The sequence below is a fragment of the Lepisma saccharinum genome, chromosome 2, assembly GCF_977018435.1.
Source record: "Lepisma saccharinum chromosome 2, izLepSacc3.1, whole genome shotgun sequence".
Taxonomy (NCBI): domain Eukaryota; kingdom Metazoa; phylum Arthropoda; class Insecta; order Zygentoma; family Lepismatidae; genus Lepisma; species Lepisma saccharinum.
In genome coordinates, this window is record NC_139230.1 from 66834717 (window position 1) to 66852043 (window position 17327).

The 17327-nt window shown below is 36.5% G+C and overlaps 1 protein-coding gene across 3 annotated transcripts in view; it reads left to right on the top strand.

Annotated features, from left to right (window-relative positions):
• Gfrl (Glial cell line-derived neurotrophic family receptor-like) overlaps positions 1-17327 on the top strand; it is an 861280-nt gene that overhangs the window by 650357 nt on the left and 193596 nt on the right. The gene's annotated exons all lie outside the window — the stretch shown is intronic.

The window sequence follows — 17327 nt, forward strand, 5'->3', positions numbered from 1 at the left end:
CCATTTTACAGTTTATGTATAAGTTGTGTTCTGCATTTAAATGAAAATTATTTTTTTAAACTTGTATACATATATATGCAGTTAGTATATATATGTACAAATATATATAAATATAGGATAGTGAATGTATATATATTTATATAAACAATAGTATGTGCTTCATACGATATGCACGTAAATACTCGATGAGCTCTTAAGCTTGTCGTGGTTTCCTAGGTTTACGAGCACAGAAGTCGTTTGTTCAATATTAGTTTTCTTCCCTTAAGTTACATAATGTTTTATACTGCACGCATTTCGTTTGCATGATTTCGTCCTGCTTTTTGTGGAGAATATAAAGATATGTCTTCCATGTCGGGTTATCAGCATTTTATACCTTGCAGCACGATTGATTGTCATGCAAAATGGCACGGCTTCATTGTATCCTGTCCCTCTCCTCCCCATCTTGTATTCGTTTCAAGAAGTTATAACGTTTGAGATATTGGTACCGTTTAACGGGCCTTAATATATGCAATCGAACGAACTCGTGTGGTGCCGTCAGAAAGTCAACCCTTATGGAACGTAGTACGCTACAGCTAAGAAAGAGTCTTTGAAGAAACATTTATGCCATTATCATGAACAATGTCTATCACCTCTTTGGGAAATTTTATTTAGATAATATTTTGCGCTACATAAACAGGCAATAGAAAAATAAATGCAAGAAATTAAATCCATAAAGGTCAGCTTACAAAATATTAACATTTTCTCTCCTATTTTTAAAAAAATAACAAAAATGTTTCATTTATGATCATTTAGAATATCTTAAAACGAATTTAAACATGGCATGCCATACTTTCTCACCTAAAGGTGTTCAGAACATTTTGAAGTAACTTATGACAACGATGTAGTAATTAAACATTATGTCCAGAACTATTTCGTTCACTTGGTGCCCTTAATAATTAATCAGGTTACTGTTTTAATAATACAGCCTCAGAAGCTACTAGATAGAAGAACTTACTTAATTTGGATGAAACAATAGACTTTTCTCCATGAGATACAATTTTTAAACATGATTTAATTTCAACAATGTTACTAATTTTGACATTGTTCAAATAATTTTTCATGTTGTTTGCTCCTAGTAACTTAGTTTTTTGGTTAACAATACTCTTAAAATGTATACGTTGAGTAAACATAGATCGTAATAATAGCTTAAGTTTCTACCTTTTGCTAATATTTTTTTTAAATATATTGATTAATTGCTTACATGTGTTTATAACATGTGTGTAAAAGTAATAATTAGTTAGCTTATATTAAAATATATATATATGCACGCACACTTTCCAACTGTAATTAAAAATTTGACTATCAGAAAAAAAGTATATTTTAAATAGAACCTTCTTGTCCTAATGTAAATTTAGTCTACCAAATTTTACCTTTAATTGAATATGACATGAGCTTCAAAGTTCTGAGCACCACACTGAACTAAAGTTATCATTGAAATGTAAATGTCTGATATTTATAATGTTTTACATTTGTTGTATCAGATGTAATGATGACGTATAGTGCATCTTACCTAAATTAATTTTATCATTGTGCTACAGTTAATTGAAATACGTTTTTCTGTCTCGAGAATGTTTAGGTGAATTTTGTTGAATAATATTCCACTGCATGTAATATAAAAAATAACGCTTTTCCGTACCTTAAAATATACTGAAATATATTCTTAAATCGTGAATATAGTTTACTTGTCTATGCATTTAATTAAGCTATATAACAAATATATAAAATATCAAATGGGCAAGAAACTTGTTTTCCAATACTTTCTTTAAAAACGTAATAGCTTGTATAGTGTGTAAGTAGGAATATCATCGCATATCATGTCACGTTTCTGATAATTATACAACATTTTGTATTCTTGAATATCCATATTTTTCCTGTGTTGAGATTTTTTGAAAGCAAATCTCGCATAATGAGGTAACTTTAACTAACGTGCATGTTAAATGTTTTGAATACCGTCTATTTCATAAAACGCTATCTTTAGCATAGCTGTAATGCTAGCATTTTAACACTGTTCATATTACTTGAATAATAATTGCAATATGACACCTAATTCTTAAAGAAGATGAAAAATGATTTCCGGTCTGTCAGTTTTTTTTAATACGATTTCATTCTGCTTCTTTGAACTAAGTCCATGAATGTCCATATTACCTCTAAGTAATGCTGCAGTAAAATGCGATGAATTTGCAATATCATTGAATTTTAAATTTTCTTGAAAAACTTATTTCTCGGCGTATGCTTGAATTTACTAACCCTGATTGTTTGTTAGGCAAATTGCCTAATAGTTTTTGTTAACGACACACCACACATAGAACGTTGTTTGCAAAGAACGAGATTTTGCAGAACTTTCGACACTCAGAATATTATCACTTTATAAAGTCATATATTACATAAAAGGATACGGCGTTTACCTCTGGAAAATCCATGCAGAAATTGTTTGAAGAAGTTATCTGCCTGGGGCCTTATATTGTTGGACAATAGCTTTTAAAATGGGATCATAATTACTGTTAATATACGTTTAAAGTTATCTTGCTACAGCATGTGCACTCGGTTTTGATTGATTGATTTAGTTTATTTTACTTCGCGTTTTGTGCCTCTTGGCTAATTTGCCAAGATGGGGATGAGTGATGAAATGATGAAATGGATGAATGGACATTCACAAACAACCAAGCCCGAGCGGGATTCGAACCCGGGACCCTTGGCGTCGCAGGGTCCGGCATGTGCACTCGGTGTAGGGCTATTTCGTAACTTTACTGAATGGAAAAACCAGCATAAGTCCGTGTTCATTAGTTGATATAGCCTATGACAAGGAATAACACATATCAGAACAAACAAACGGAAATGTAGTGCGTTATTGAACTTTAGGCTGTATTTTTGTGACGTACACGTGTATAGTGTACATTTTAATATCTACAAATCAACAGTAACTTTCTGAAGTGACTTTTCAATTTAACGTAAATTAACGATTACTTTAATATAATTATTAAAATTATTATGAACAATAATAAGCCATTTGCAGTCAGGAGAAAATTGTTGTTGGTAGAGACTTTTCGAAAAACATGCTGTATCTATAAGAAATTAGGAATGTACGTTGCACCTGAAGAATTTTCATTGCTTGTCTACCTGTGTGAATTACATTGTCGAGAAGGTGGTAAAGATGAATGAATTTTATCACCGGTATCGTGCAGGATGACAGTGCGTTATTAACTGAATACTTCTCACATATTCTGCAATTCAAATAGAGCTATTACTGTTTATCTTCGAATGATTTTTATTAGACCTATTGACAACGTTCTTATTAGCAAATCATGTGCTAATTTGACCACATAGAAGAATGCCATTGTCACTGTAGAAAAGTGATTTAATGAAGGACAATTATTGCACTTTTTATAAATATTGATTCAAGTATTTAAAAATCAACAGCGTTTCTGATTATTTAAACGTTCTAAATTAACATTCGTTTCCTTTAACGTAACATTAAAAAAATCTAATATTGAAAATATTATATGAAAATATTAGTAAAGGATAACTGCACCTTAATATTCTTTTATTACTTACGATTCACATCATATTATCTATGGCATACCACAACGGTGTGGTTAATAAGCATAAATAATGTATTACTACGCAAGGCTATAATTAGCAATAATAATAAACTACGTAAAGCAACAGATTTAAATTTATTGATGTTAATTAATATTTCTTAAAATGTAACTTTTATTGAAATTTCCCCCTTTGTGAAATCATATCTCCCAATAGTGTAATTTAGTTACATTATAATGATTACATCCGAAAGAAATAGTTCTGAAATATTAGTAGATTCAATTTATCAAAATAAACAGAAAATGGCATAATAGGAATTTCGGTTGGTTTGCAATGTCATGATATGTTCATTGTTTAATTTGATAAGTGTTTTATGTATAAATATTTATAACGTGTGCTTTACTCTTCGTCCGCTTCATTCATACCTAACTAGCTAGCCGAAAATCGGACACGAAACGTTCCCATCCTCCACGTTTTACTTGAAGATCACGCAATCCTCGTATTAATTTAAGAGCATCTTGCAAAACAAGGCACCAACCTTTTTAAAGCAGAAATATACTTTCTGTGTAACATACTCCACATTTAATTCACAGGGAACACGAACACAAACAGTGCATCAAGTTTGATATCAAATTAAAACTAAAGTATCTGTAGATATGTATGAGGTACACAACATGAGGCACTCGCCCTGCATCTTCCACAGTTGTACAAATTCTTGTTCATATTTCCGAAATGTCCAATACTAGTATGTAAAATTTTCTGAATGTTGCCGATGAATACCAGACTGAATATTATTGCAAATACATCAAACTATTCAGATAAAATCCAACACTTTTTCCCCCAATACAAAGATTGGGAACAATTTTTAACTTGTCGAGTACACAACTAGCAGATGTTTTACTGTTTTATCACGTGCAAAGATATTCTATTTACCTTAGATCTTATCTTGTACATTTAAAGAAATCGAACTATAGGTAGCCTTGATGCTCGATGTTTTTTATTGCAAATAAGTAAATATGTTTTAACTAAACGTATTACACAGGAAGGGTGTAAATTGTTTATCACGTAACCAGAAGATGGAATTGAAAATAATGTCGCGGACTCTACTTGTAGGCAGAATGATCAATGTAGCGTGCAGCGAGTCCAGGCTCCCTGGTTTGAATCCTGGGTGAAACTAAATGTTCTGTTGGTTCTTTCATCTTTGATCACCTCTCCATACAGCCCGGTTGAAAAGCGATGAAAAATAGAAAAAAACTATATTGGATACCTTTCCTGACGGATGCTCGTCGAGCACCGTATGTATGATTATTGTCCGTGAGGAGGGGGAGAGAATCTCTGCGTACGTGTTTCCGCCTGTATATACAGTAAAGTTTATTTCCTTAGTTGGTTCCTAGACTACAGCGCCTTGAATACCTAGCGTGGCACTCAGCAAAGGCAGCTGCATATCGTGCCAGTTTCAATTCGCGATGAAATCTGAAGTGACGCTGACGTCAGGTGTGCTAAGATTTCATCTGCTTGCAAGAGTGATGAAGGGAAATTTTGTTTCAATATCCGATTATTTCCTTTGTAACATTTCATGAATACGAAAAATAATATGATGTTTGGTGCAATGGTATCTAGAATATCAAAAAATATTTTGAACTATTGAACGCTTCCAGTATTTGTGATGTTGATAAATAATACATGAGAGAATGTACATACAAAATATTACCGCCGGAATGGAGGCCGCGTGCATTATCGCGTAAGTAGGTTCATTATTATTTTTATAAACATTAACATTTTAAGAAATACACACTGCGAAGCCTCATTGCCTTTCATTTAGTCTGTGCACATGTTGTCTAACTGCATGCTCCATAACAAGCTACAACCTTGAAATAGGATATTTTCATTTCTTGCTTAGAGAAATCTTAAATAACGCGTTGGCCGAGTGCAAGGCTTTTCGACATTTTGCGACAAATATACACTGTGTCTGGATAGTATATAGGCTATTTACTATTCATGCGCAAGTAGGGATTCTCAATTGTCTGTTCCCAGATATAAAGATAAATTAGCGGAATAGTATCGAACAATTCCCAGAGCTTTGGAGAAACTCGATGACAAACGTGTTGGTTGTGAATTGAACTTTCGTGATCCGATACATCGTTCATTTTTATGTAACGATTTGAATTGACATAATAATAAGAATTGCAATCTATATGTTACGCTAGTTGAACTCTTCGCAATTTATAACTTAATTCTCTCAAATATGTTTCCTTCAGGAAGTTCAAATTATTCTTATTTACTACATGAACCTGTTATATTTTCTCCTTCAGTATAGTTTGTTCAATTAACATAGAAAATTAAACTTTCCGTTCATATCCCAACCCTTGTTTCTTTTCAAATTTATATTATTTTGCGACTGCGAATTAATTCAACAATACAACTACTTTTCGTCAGCTCATGTACTACGTTTCAATATAGAAAATTGAAAGTAACCCCCCCCCCCAAATAACTATGCTTTAAATTCTCTATTATCATCAAAGGAGAAGTAGCGCACGCGCACCTATTCATTGCACCACCGTTTAAGTCACCATTCATCTCTTGAAAAATCAGAACCATCACATTACGTATTCAAGGCACTGTACCTAAACTATGAGAGAAGGTATGTTACGTCAATTGATGATATTCGGGTGCAGTGTACATTGCACGATGGTGCCTCAGCGTAAATAAAAGTGTGAAATGGATATTGAAGTCTGTAGTAAAATCAGGGCAAAATGGAGGTGGTTTAACAGTTGAATAATGGAGAGAGGGACAGAAAGAGAATATTAAAAACACATTGAAACACAACTCCATATTTTCAACAGTTCACAAGTTGAGACAATTTCAGAACATGTTATTAACAACGAGTGTATCAGAATCGTGTAGAAGTAGTCGAATTTGTAACAATTCTAAGGAGAATCATGAAAAAATTAAGCACAGAAGAGAGCGTAAGTTTAAAAATCATAATGGCTTGGCGCATGGAAACTTCCACGTTGGGCAAAGCTGAATGGAAGGAAAATAAAGGTAAGATTAGTATGTATAGATGTGTAAATAGCTTCAATATTTGTACTCACCTAAATGTAAAGTATGTCGGTGTTATAACATATGATAGCAAATAGTCATGTATGATATTCCTCATTGTTAAGTATTTATTTGTTTTTAAAGTTCCAAGTTAATTATAGTGTAAGAAGCAAGTTAATCAATTTCAGTTGTTTCTGTATTAAAGTAAAATAAAACTGAATTGACTACAGTTCCTGATAACATCTGAAATAACCATCGTTATTTCTACCGCTATCTGAGAAGATCTAATGAACATACGTATAATGATATAGTAATAATGACACTAATTTGCACTGTAATACAATATGTGCAATTAATGTCACAAGATATGGAAATACTCTAACTGCAAATTTGCTACATGGTGGTTCTTTCAAAGTCTAGTTGGTAACTTCGTCGCCTTGTGATCACATTGTACAGTGCTCCGAATTCCACTTTGAACTGTAGGTCCAGTCCCGATTACCCTATCTGTGCATAAAGTGGACATAAAAACAACAATTCAATGCAACTCAATTCAAAGTCTAGTGTTTATATTTATTTTGCAGGTATAATTATCGTTACTTGTTTTCTGGCATTGAGGTTCAGGTAAATTCATGCGTGGTTATGTAACTATGCAAAGCTGAAATCACAAAAGCGCTAATCATAACGATTGTCATGCAGTATCACCACTTCGTTCATGTCGTGTAAACCATCTAAGAGAATTCAGAACATGCTGCTGTATGTGAAGTACCAAAAACGAAAAATTTACTAGTGGAGAATCATAATAGTTTCTCTAAACATTATTTTGTTGCACATATTTTTCAAAAAAAATAAAATATCTGAGTGATTCGCTAGTAAAACTTGATAGCATTGCGTCGACTTCTTCTGTAATAATAACTCTGGTGCGCCGAAAATTAAAATATAGCGACATGTAGCCTTGCAAAACGCGAAGAAAACAACGGAATGATGGGGGAATCGCTTAAAAAATAATATTTATAAAAAAATACCCTTTCAACATTACTGCTTAGCTGCTTTTCTAGGGAAAAACCTGCGCTTCATCGCCATCTAGAGGAAGAAGTGTGCGGAAACATCCATCGCTACACTTAAGCTTAACTCCCACTGACGGAAACGCTCCACCGCGAACCTCGGATTCCATGTTCGGATACAGCGGGGCTGAGCATGACGCTTGCCGGAGCTAAACGAAGAGACGCGGAATTAAACGAGAGGGCAATTGGAGACGCGGCCAACGGAAAATTTCCACCCTAGAAACCTGCAGACTTCTGGCACGGAAACTCCGCGCTTTGGTTCCGCGCGTTTCCCTGTAGTGGGCGTCACACCTTTCATATCAACAGAAGCAGACAACGGAAGTTTTGTTGCCACGTTTCTCTGCGTCTTAGTGGGCGATAAGCTTTACACTCCAGTGTTTCTAGCCTTCGAGACGGTTCCTCTCTTGAGCCCATTTTGAAATCCTCTGTCGTCAGGTCCTCGAGCATCTTCGAAAAATTATATTCGCAGCTATCGTATATTAAATTACGAAGAAAAGAATCCATCCTCATCTCTAATTCACCACTAGAGCCTCCGCGATGGCGTAGTGGTAACGTCGTCGCCTTGTAATCAAGGGGTTCCGGGTTCGATACCCGGTAGAGGCAGATAGTGGTTCGGATCCAACTTTAAACTGTAGGTCCAGTCCCGATTAGGCCATCTGTGCATAAAGTGGACTTAAAACAACAAACCAATCATCAATCTAATTCACTACGTCCTTCCGTTTCTTTATTTATCTATTCCAACTGGTTCTTCACCTCGACTAAAACTCAGTCGGCTGAATGGGATGATCTGGGCCCTCTCAGGTACGGGTGTAAGAAGAGAAATGCGCGTAATGTGAAACTCCAATTGTGCTAAAACTTTGACAATTATTTCCACATGCTGTGGGAAAGGAAGCAGACTAAACGAACATCTATTTCTGAAGAGAGTTGTTAACGGAAATTGTCTGTGTCTTCGCATTAACTCCAAATCAAAATAGATCATTAGTAAATTGATTGACACGACGGTTTGGGTTGAAGGTTTTTTCCGAAATATAAAGAAATAAAACTAGCAGCAAACCCTGAAGAAATTAGAGACATCGTCTGATCTCAGATATGAAATGGTGGCATGTCCACAGGGAAAGACGTAACCATGTCAAGATATCATTAACGAATAACTTCATAATCTACTAATAATTTCGAAAAATAGCTTAAAAAAGAAAGTAATCTAAATTTAAATATGATCTGAACATACTTATTCTTCCGTATAGTGACCATGGAACTTTCCAAAAAGTAAAGTTCAAATGAACTTATTCTTTCGTATGGTGATTTGGTAGCATGTCCACAGGGCTAAGCCTACCCATACAACAGAATAAATATGTCTCTAAATACTTTCAAATCGTCCCGTTTGGGAAGCTGTTTGAAGATGTTAATCCTGTGATGGAAACCGGACAGTTAAGTCCTGTGATGAAAATGGCCCTGCATTAGAGATTGAGGTTCTATTTATAACATCGCAAAAATGATGCGCGTGTCAAATTTTGTGTGATTCGCAGGCGGCTCTCGTGATAAAAGAAACATAAAGCTGCGTTATGCCGTTATGCATATACAAACTGCGGAGAAGAGCAATATTTTCTTTCTGAGATTCAAAATAAAGTGTTATATGTAACGTTGATTTTTTCTATTTGAAAAGCAACAATTGTGCCCTTTGTAGCTTCCTGTTATACTTTCTTACAAACTTGGCATGTTCGAAAATAAATTATTTTAAATGTCTATGAGGCTTATACTTCTAAAAGATTTTTTGGAATTTAACCCTTATTGATAAGAGCAATTATGATTTTAAAACCAAGAAGAAGACACATATGCATTTAAATATTGACAATAATGAAATAATTGGTTTCCATTTAATCTCACAGACATCATAAATTCGAAAATTAATTAGGCTACAAGTAGATAATTAGGTCAACCATAAGACAAACGCAACTTATCAGATGCACAATGCTGAAATTATAATATTGGTAAAACACCAAATATGGCACAATCATTGGTATGATTTCTAGAATCATATCAGCTCACACTACCTTTGAAATTAGATTCATCTACAGTATTCTCTTGCTGCACAATAGTGAACGAAGTTCATTCAGTAAACTATGATTTGAAGAAACACAGGACCCATCTGGGCAAACAATAAACCAGGACGCGTTACACACCTTTTTCCGACTCCGTACTTTTTTGGGTTATCAAGTTCTGCTCCAGAGCTGCGCAATTATAAGTTGAAAGAATATGCAAAAACTAATTGGTGAAAGCATGTAATATAAAGAATGATATCCGATATGCGGATCAACCCTTTTCAAAATCCAGGCCACTTCTACACCTAGAGCTTGTGATATGAATAAATCTGTCGTCACGACCGTTTGGATGTTTTTTGTTTTTTTCCCCACAAGGCTTGATCCTATTTTTTACAATGAGTAGAAAATATTGTTTTATTATTTGGAAACGTACGTATTCATTCTTAATAGGATCAAGAAGAAAACTTCGCTCTCAGCTCGGAGATATGTATACTACGAAAAGAAAATTTTCGCAAATTATGGAACTGTAGAAATTAGTTGGCATCAAGATATTGCCCGATGTAAACAACACATTCATGCTAGTGCTGTAGCGCTTTAAAAATCTGTACTTATTTAGGCAGCTTAAAAATTAATTCAAATTGTTTGTTTGCTCTAGCAACGTAACAATGTAGGACGTTTTTTTAAAAAAAAAAATGCCCTAAACGTTGCAACTACTTTTGTAGAATTCTGATCACTTGTGAGAAAATTTATTGTCTGCTGTGAATAACACAAATACGCTGTATGTATGAGAAAATATCGACAAATATGTTTAGTCACAATAGTTTGTAGCAAGTAATGTCGGACACCTGTGCAACTTCTTAAAGCTCACTGACGGGCAAGGACTTGATTGCAAAGCATTCGACCGACGCATCAGGAAATTTCCCGATACTCTCTTGTTTTCCGATGTGATCCACATTCTCTCTCTGTCTTGAGCCATCGATCTGATAGACTTTTTCTCGTAAGCTTTACTCGCCTTTGCTGGCCCACACAAAAACAGTGTCTTGCTCTAACATTTTCTTCCAAATCAGACTCAATTAATAAATCATTGTTTTGTAATAATATGTCGGCGTTGTTCCGAGTTTTGATTTTAATTCTTATTAGAGTTGTTTTTCTTACACTTTTGGATAATCGCGACTATGAGGACGAGGGATGATATGATGAAACTGATGAAGGAACACTAACAAAGAATACCCATGCTTATGCGGGGATTCGAATCCGATATCCCTGGCGTGGTATCGCGCTGTGCTAACGACTGTACCACGGAGGTCGGCGGGATTGCTCCAAGTTGTCCTTCTAAAGCACAGTGATTCATCATAAATATTATAAAGGAAACCTTCATGTGAAGGCAAAATGGAGAGCTGGGTGCCGGGTAAAGATTCATAGGTTGTACAAGTCTGTGTGTTCGGAGCGGATGAAACCCGCCTGTTGCAGACCTCTAGTCCCAATATATGTCTAAACGTCACTGTGAGTTTACTTCCGAACACTTAGAAAATGTTTTCTCGACAAAGCACAGCACCTCAGAGTGCACGTAACATAAGGAGAGTCGTTTCTCTTGTGCAATTTTGAAAATGTCCATCCGATTTTGCTTAAATGCAAGAACATTTCAGACATTGGCAATATCTAGCTCAGTGCGAATTTCATCTAAATCGCACTAAATGTATGGCATATCGGTTTTAAAACAATGATTTGGATCGATACATCCAGAAAACACGCCCAAGCGTGAGTCCAATATAGTACAGCATCCATAGGAATGTAGCAAAAACTTACGTTGAAACTGAAGAATTGAACCTTCGAATTCTTAAGTCAGCAGCAGTTAATCCTTTTGCGGTATATGGCTAAATTGTAGGATCCTGGAAAAAATAAAATTTAATATCAGTACATAAAAGAATGTTTGTGTTGAAAACTTGAAAATGTTTATATCGATCACATTTCACTAATCGTATGAACGTGCAGGATCAGAATGCTACACATTTCTTATGGAATACTGTAAACTAAGGTTCAGAATCGAGAAACGAGCACTTCGAAAACGCTACGGTCTCAAGATTTACTGTGCCCATGATATCTACTACTCTAAATACGTGCTATATTATGCATGTACACACTGGAAAAATAGCAACCTGGGTTATAAGCAAATAGTATGACGAATTGGTTTCCCGAAACTGTATAAACACGTTTATGTTACGTTACGGTGTTATTTACCTTCATCGAACATCATCTTTACAATTGTGTGGGATGTATTTATTATTCGCTACACGGCCAAATTTGATTAAAAGAAACACTACAATGAGTTTTGTCTGAATAACTTGCCGTACTAATGAAGTAAACTTAGGTTTATGAAACAACGATGTAATTTGGGATATACCAAATATACTAGTAAACAATATACTATTAAATAATAAACTAGGAAACAAATACAACCTTGGTGACAATGAAGTTCTACCAGAAAGGAATACGTGATTAAATGCACAGAGGCATAGGCGGTGGACTGGGTGACCCGCAGAAGTGACGCATCTGTGTAAGAGGAGGCGTGTGAGCAGGCAAGAATCGTGATCCCAGCATGTTGCACCCAAGGTCACGTAAAGAACGAAAACGGGGAACAATACGCGTGACATTGAACTTCGACCAGGCACCAGACCCATACGGTAAATTCCAGATAGTGGCGCATTCGACGGAAGCATGACGTCACGGACACGATAAGGGAGTCCGCCGTATATAAGCGCGTGCTGTGCACCGAGGAACCGCAGTGCATCATCACCATGGCCAGGAGCAAACCTATTGACAACACCGTGAGGAGAAGAGTGGTGGAGTTGCAACGGGATGGACTCAGTGAACGGGAAATAGGGCGCCAACTGAACTTACCCAAGTCAAGTGTCCACTGCATCATCAAACACCACCAAAATACGGGTACTACAGAGCCAGCTAAGGCCCCTGGTCGAAAACGCCTGCTGAGCATGCGTGACCTACGGATATTTAGGCGCTATATCCAGACCAACAATCATGTTTCTGTGGCCGAATTACGACTGTGGACTCGAGAACGCTTTCACATTGAAGTGTCAACCAGAACCATTCGCCATTACCTACAGCGATGCGGTTACCGAGTGTACAAGGCGAAACGTAAACCCTTCCTTTCCATGTTGAACAAAGGCAATCGACTACGGTGGGCACGAATGTACCGGGGATGGACATTTCGGCAGTGGAACAGGGTTTTGTGGACGGACGAATCCATTTTCAATGTTGTGTACGGGAAAATACGGAAAACAGTCATTTGTCGGAAGGAGGAACAGAATGAAGCAAAATGTTATGCACGTCGGGTACAGAATCCTACGTCAGTGATGGTATGGGGATGCATGACGGCATCTGGGGTTGGCCCACTACACGTCTGTGAGGGCATCGTGAATGCACACGCCTATACACGCATACTGGAGCGGCATCTTCCCACAGTGCGAAGGCACATGTTCCACAGGCGGCGTCTCATCTTTCAACACGACAATGCCAGGCCTCATACAGCGCGGCTGACAAGAGAATGGTTGACTCGCCATCACGTGCGAACTCTGCCATGGCCACCATCGAGTCCCGACCTCTCGCCCATTGAGAGTGTGTGGCGTGTTCTTAAGCGACGTGTGCAACAGAGGGGACCCACGAAAGTGGCTGCTCTTATCGCCTGCCTGCAGGATGAATGGCACCGCATCGATGTGGAATACCTTGAACGACTCGTCAGCAGCATGCCCCGACGCATTGCCACAGTTATTCGCCGACGGGGCGGCGTCACACCATGGTAAACAGGATCCCCTCTAACAGTGGTCGAACTTCAATGTCACGTGTAGATGGACGAAAATGTTTTATTTTGTGTGGACACCATACATTGCTGCGTTGCAGCGAAAATTTATGTTTTCCTTTGTTCCATGTAGCCTGCTGAATAAAATATGTTCAGCATATGCATGTGTTCTCCTTCTTTCACAACGCACTCCTATATTTGTGACTGGTCGAACTTCATTGTCACTAAGGTTGTATCAACAATTGTAACAATGCAGTAAATACATGTTTTTTATCCTGTTTTTACAACATAGATTTTACTTCACTTGATCGTAAACAAAGCTGATTTTAGGACACTCTAATGTTTATAATCCAACGGTTTGAAATAATGAAAAAGTATGAAATAGTGACGTATTGTTGAAGGGATGAATTGAATATATTAACAGCAAATAAGAAAATGGGCATTAATTGGTAAAACTAAAGATAAATAACCTCCCATCTCAAAGTATGGGAGAGTAATAGTTCAGTAATACAACCCATTGTAAATCACTGTGTTTCGACGAACTGCTTTATCGTATATGGAAATAAAAGCAATGGAAGTTCTAATAAGTTTTGCATTAAAGTGAGATGCATGGCAATAAGGCCAGCAGCTAAGGTGCTGCGTGATGTCCTTATGAAGTGTTTTATGATTGGGTTTACTCTGACTTTCTATTCTGGTTATTTTACGTCCCTTTCCAACCTCTCTAGGCTAATCGTGACGATGAGGATAGTGATTAAGTGGCAGAGGAACAAACACAATGAAATTGCGTGTTTCGTCATAATATACCATAGCCGTGGTGGAGTGGTTAGCACGGCGCGCTACGACACCAAGGGCCCCTTGGCTGGGTATGGGTGTTTCCTTCTCAATTTCATCATATAATAATTCATCCTCATCATGGTGATTAGTCAAAAGTGGCAGAAAAGCGACGCTAAATAACTTTAATCAAATAAAATAAAATATCATAGAGAGTACATTTAATTCTCTATAAACCGAACCGAAAATAATTTAAATAGCATACGTATTAAAATATAATCATAATTCCATCAAATTATATGAAGGGGGTTCGAAAAAATAGGGACCACCATCCAACTACGTCATCTTGACGGATTCAAGATCGCATTTGGCCACCAGCGAACTACACCTATTTTTTTAAAAAATCATCTTACTGCTAAATAATGGTAGTTTACTGTAGTGTGCTTACAGTTTCCACAAACACAATTAACACGTTAACTCACCATGATTTTCACAAGATTGAAATCACACATAGTTTAGCAACGCTTCGTGCACGCTGAACACAACCCATCTGAAAAAAAAATGCCTCTCAAATCACAGTAGAATGTAGTTAGCCATTCATACGCCAGACTTCACAACTAGTTTACTTAGATTTTAATCTCCCCGTTTTATCCTACCTCCCATTTTGTCCAACTTTTCCCTACTAGAGAACGGAGTGAAAGAAAATAGTAAAATGTATTTTTTAAATAAATTCTATAGTACGTATATAAAAGTTGTTTGATCCAACCCCATATCCATAGAAAAGAATCCTCGGTTCAAAACACGTGTAAAGCAGACAATAATGATTTTCTTTAACCAATCCATACAATTAAATATGAATTATTTTGAAGGAAATTACAGAACTGTTTCACTTAATGATCTGATCAAATAGTGTACTGGCCATCTTCCACAGAGATGTTGGTCTTCATAATGATTCATGTGAAGAGAAAGTATGACGTTCCTATTCATGTTAAACAGAGTTTGTGTCAAGAAGCAGGTAACCCAAAAGCACTGTTTTCAATTTTACAAATAGCTTACATTCTTTAATACGGCGTGTTCCATGATCTCGCAAAACCTCAAATTGGGTATAGGTCTCAAATAGCGAACAAGAAGATAAATACCACAACTGCAATAGCCATGTCTTTTTAAGTTTCTTTACGTGGAATTTATGTTGTAACTACAGAAAAAATATCATTATCGTAAATGAACTCTGAATCGCAATTGAACATCACATTTTACTTCAAGACGGGAAACAATATATGTGAGAAACTTTACATATCCATAAATGTTTTATAATAAAGCTGGAGAAACAAAAAACAGGCAGATTTGCTTTAAGACTTGTTCAGATTGATCAGAAGAATGTCAGAAGTTACACAATGTGCTGTATTTGGAACAACTAGGGGATAAGTATAAAGACACCTGGGCTGTATGTATGATGGGTGATTTGAAATGAACATATCAATGTGCAAGAAAATACTGCACGCTTTTACATAAGGATCACTTTCCTTCTCCACAAGTTATTGAGCCAGTGAAAGAGACAGATGAGGAGAGCGAGAGAGAGAGAGCGCAATTTCCTGCCCAAGGTAGTGTTTTATTTCAGTTGCATGTCGTGAACAGTCAAGTAATCAGCAAGTTCAGACACTCGTTTGGGATCAAATTGGACTGAAACGTGCGTCGAATGCAATACAAGCACTCCCGTGTTCCCTGAGTGTTGAAAATGCGAGTCGATGCACAACAGCTTCAAAATCTACATCAGTAACTTCGTTTGGTAAGAAACGTGTCTATCGAAACTCGACATCCTATCTAAAGGCTATTACGTATTGAATGAACACAGAGATTTTCCAAAAATTCCATATGACAATAGATATAGAGAACAAGTCCAAAATCATCTAAATTGACGAAAATCCGAAATGTTGCTGAATTCAGTTTATCTGGAGCGATGCTGTATAATAATTATCAATTCAAAGACAAAATATACAATAACTATATTTTACTTCCACTTAACGCTTAATTTTGCATAATTCTGCATCTTCTGTTAGACCAGCATCATGAAGGCAGACAGATTTAACTGGTAAATAATTTGATAGAGAAGAACTAGATACACTTCATGCACGAGGTTTGTGTTGTAATAGTGCTGTTAACCATTTGAAAAATACCTGTCAGTGTTTTGTTCTCGAGAAATGAATCAATGACCTGGTGAGTACATACTTAACTGAAAATGTATAAGATCAAGGGTTATGCGATTTTGGTACATCAATGGACACAGCTGAGCAAACGTGTAATTTTTGTTTACTTGAAATTATCATGTCTAATCTCGATTGATGCATTTTAGTGCCTCGCATAGAAAATCAGATGATAAAGATATCCCTTGATGTATTTATGTGTGCATTTTGATGTACCGAAAGTGCATCATTAGCAGTTTGCAATTTAATGTGTTACTAGAGTGAACATGTTTGCGTTAGTTGACACAACTTGCGTTCTGCGTGTATATGCTTGCAACTTCAATCTCTGCGTTATGCAAGCAGAAGAAACGCTATGGTGTTCGTTGTAGCACCCTGAGCAATATTCATTGGTCAAGAACAGCAGAAGGAGGAGGACCACCACACGCGTAAGTAAGTTTCACAACGGAAATATGTTGTCAAATTCACAATTCAATCCCCATCCGTGTACCTAAACTCCAATATTAGTTTTCTTTGGTCATTTTTCAGCCCAAGATAGAAATAATCACACAAGTAAATAACATCAATAATCAACAAAAGCATTATTCTAAATGGTAAAGTGTCAGTCGTATCATCCCTTCCTCTCCTCTCTCTCTCTCTCTCTCTCTCTCTCTCTCTCTCTCTCTCTCTCTCTCTCTCTCTCTGAGTGTGTGTGTATGTGTATGTGTGTACGCGTGGAGAGGGCAATACAGTAACCTTCATAACATCCACATGGTGGTTGATAAGGAGAGAATTGTGTTATAATTCTAGAAATCTAGAAAAACCTGATATTTGGCCGCAGAAAGTTTCA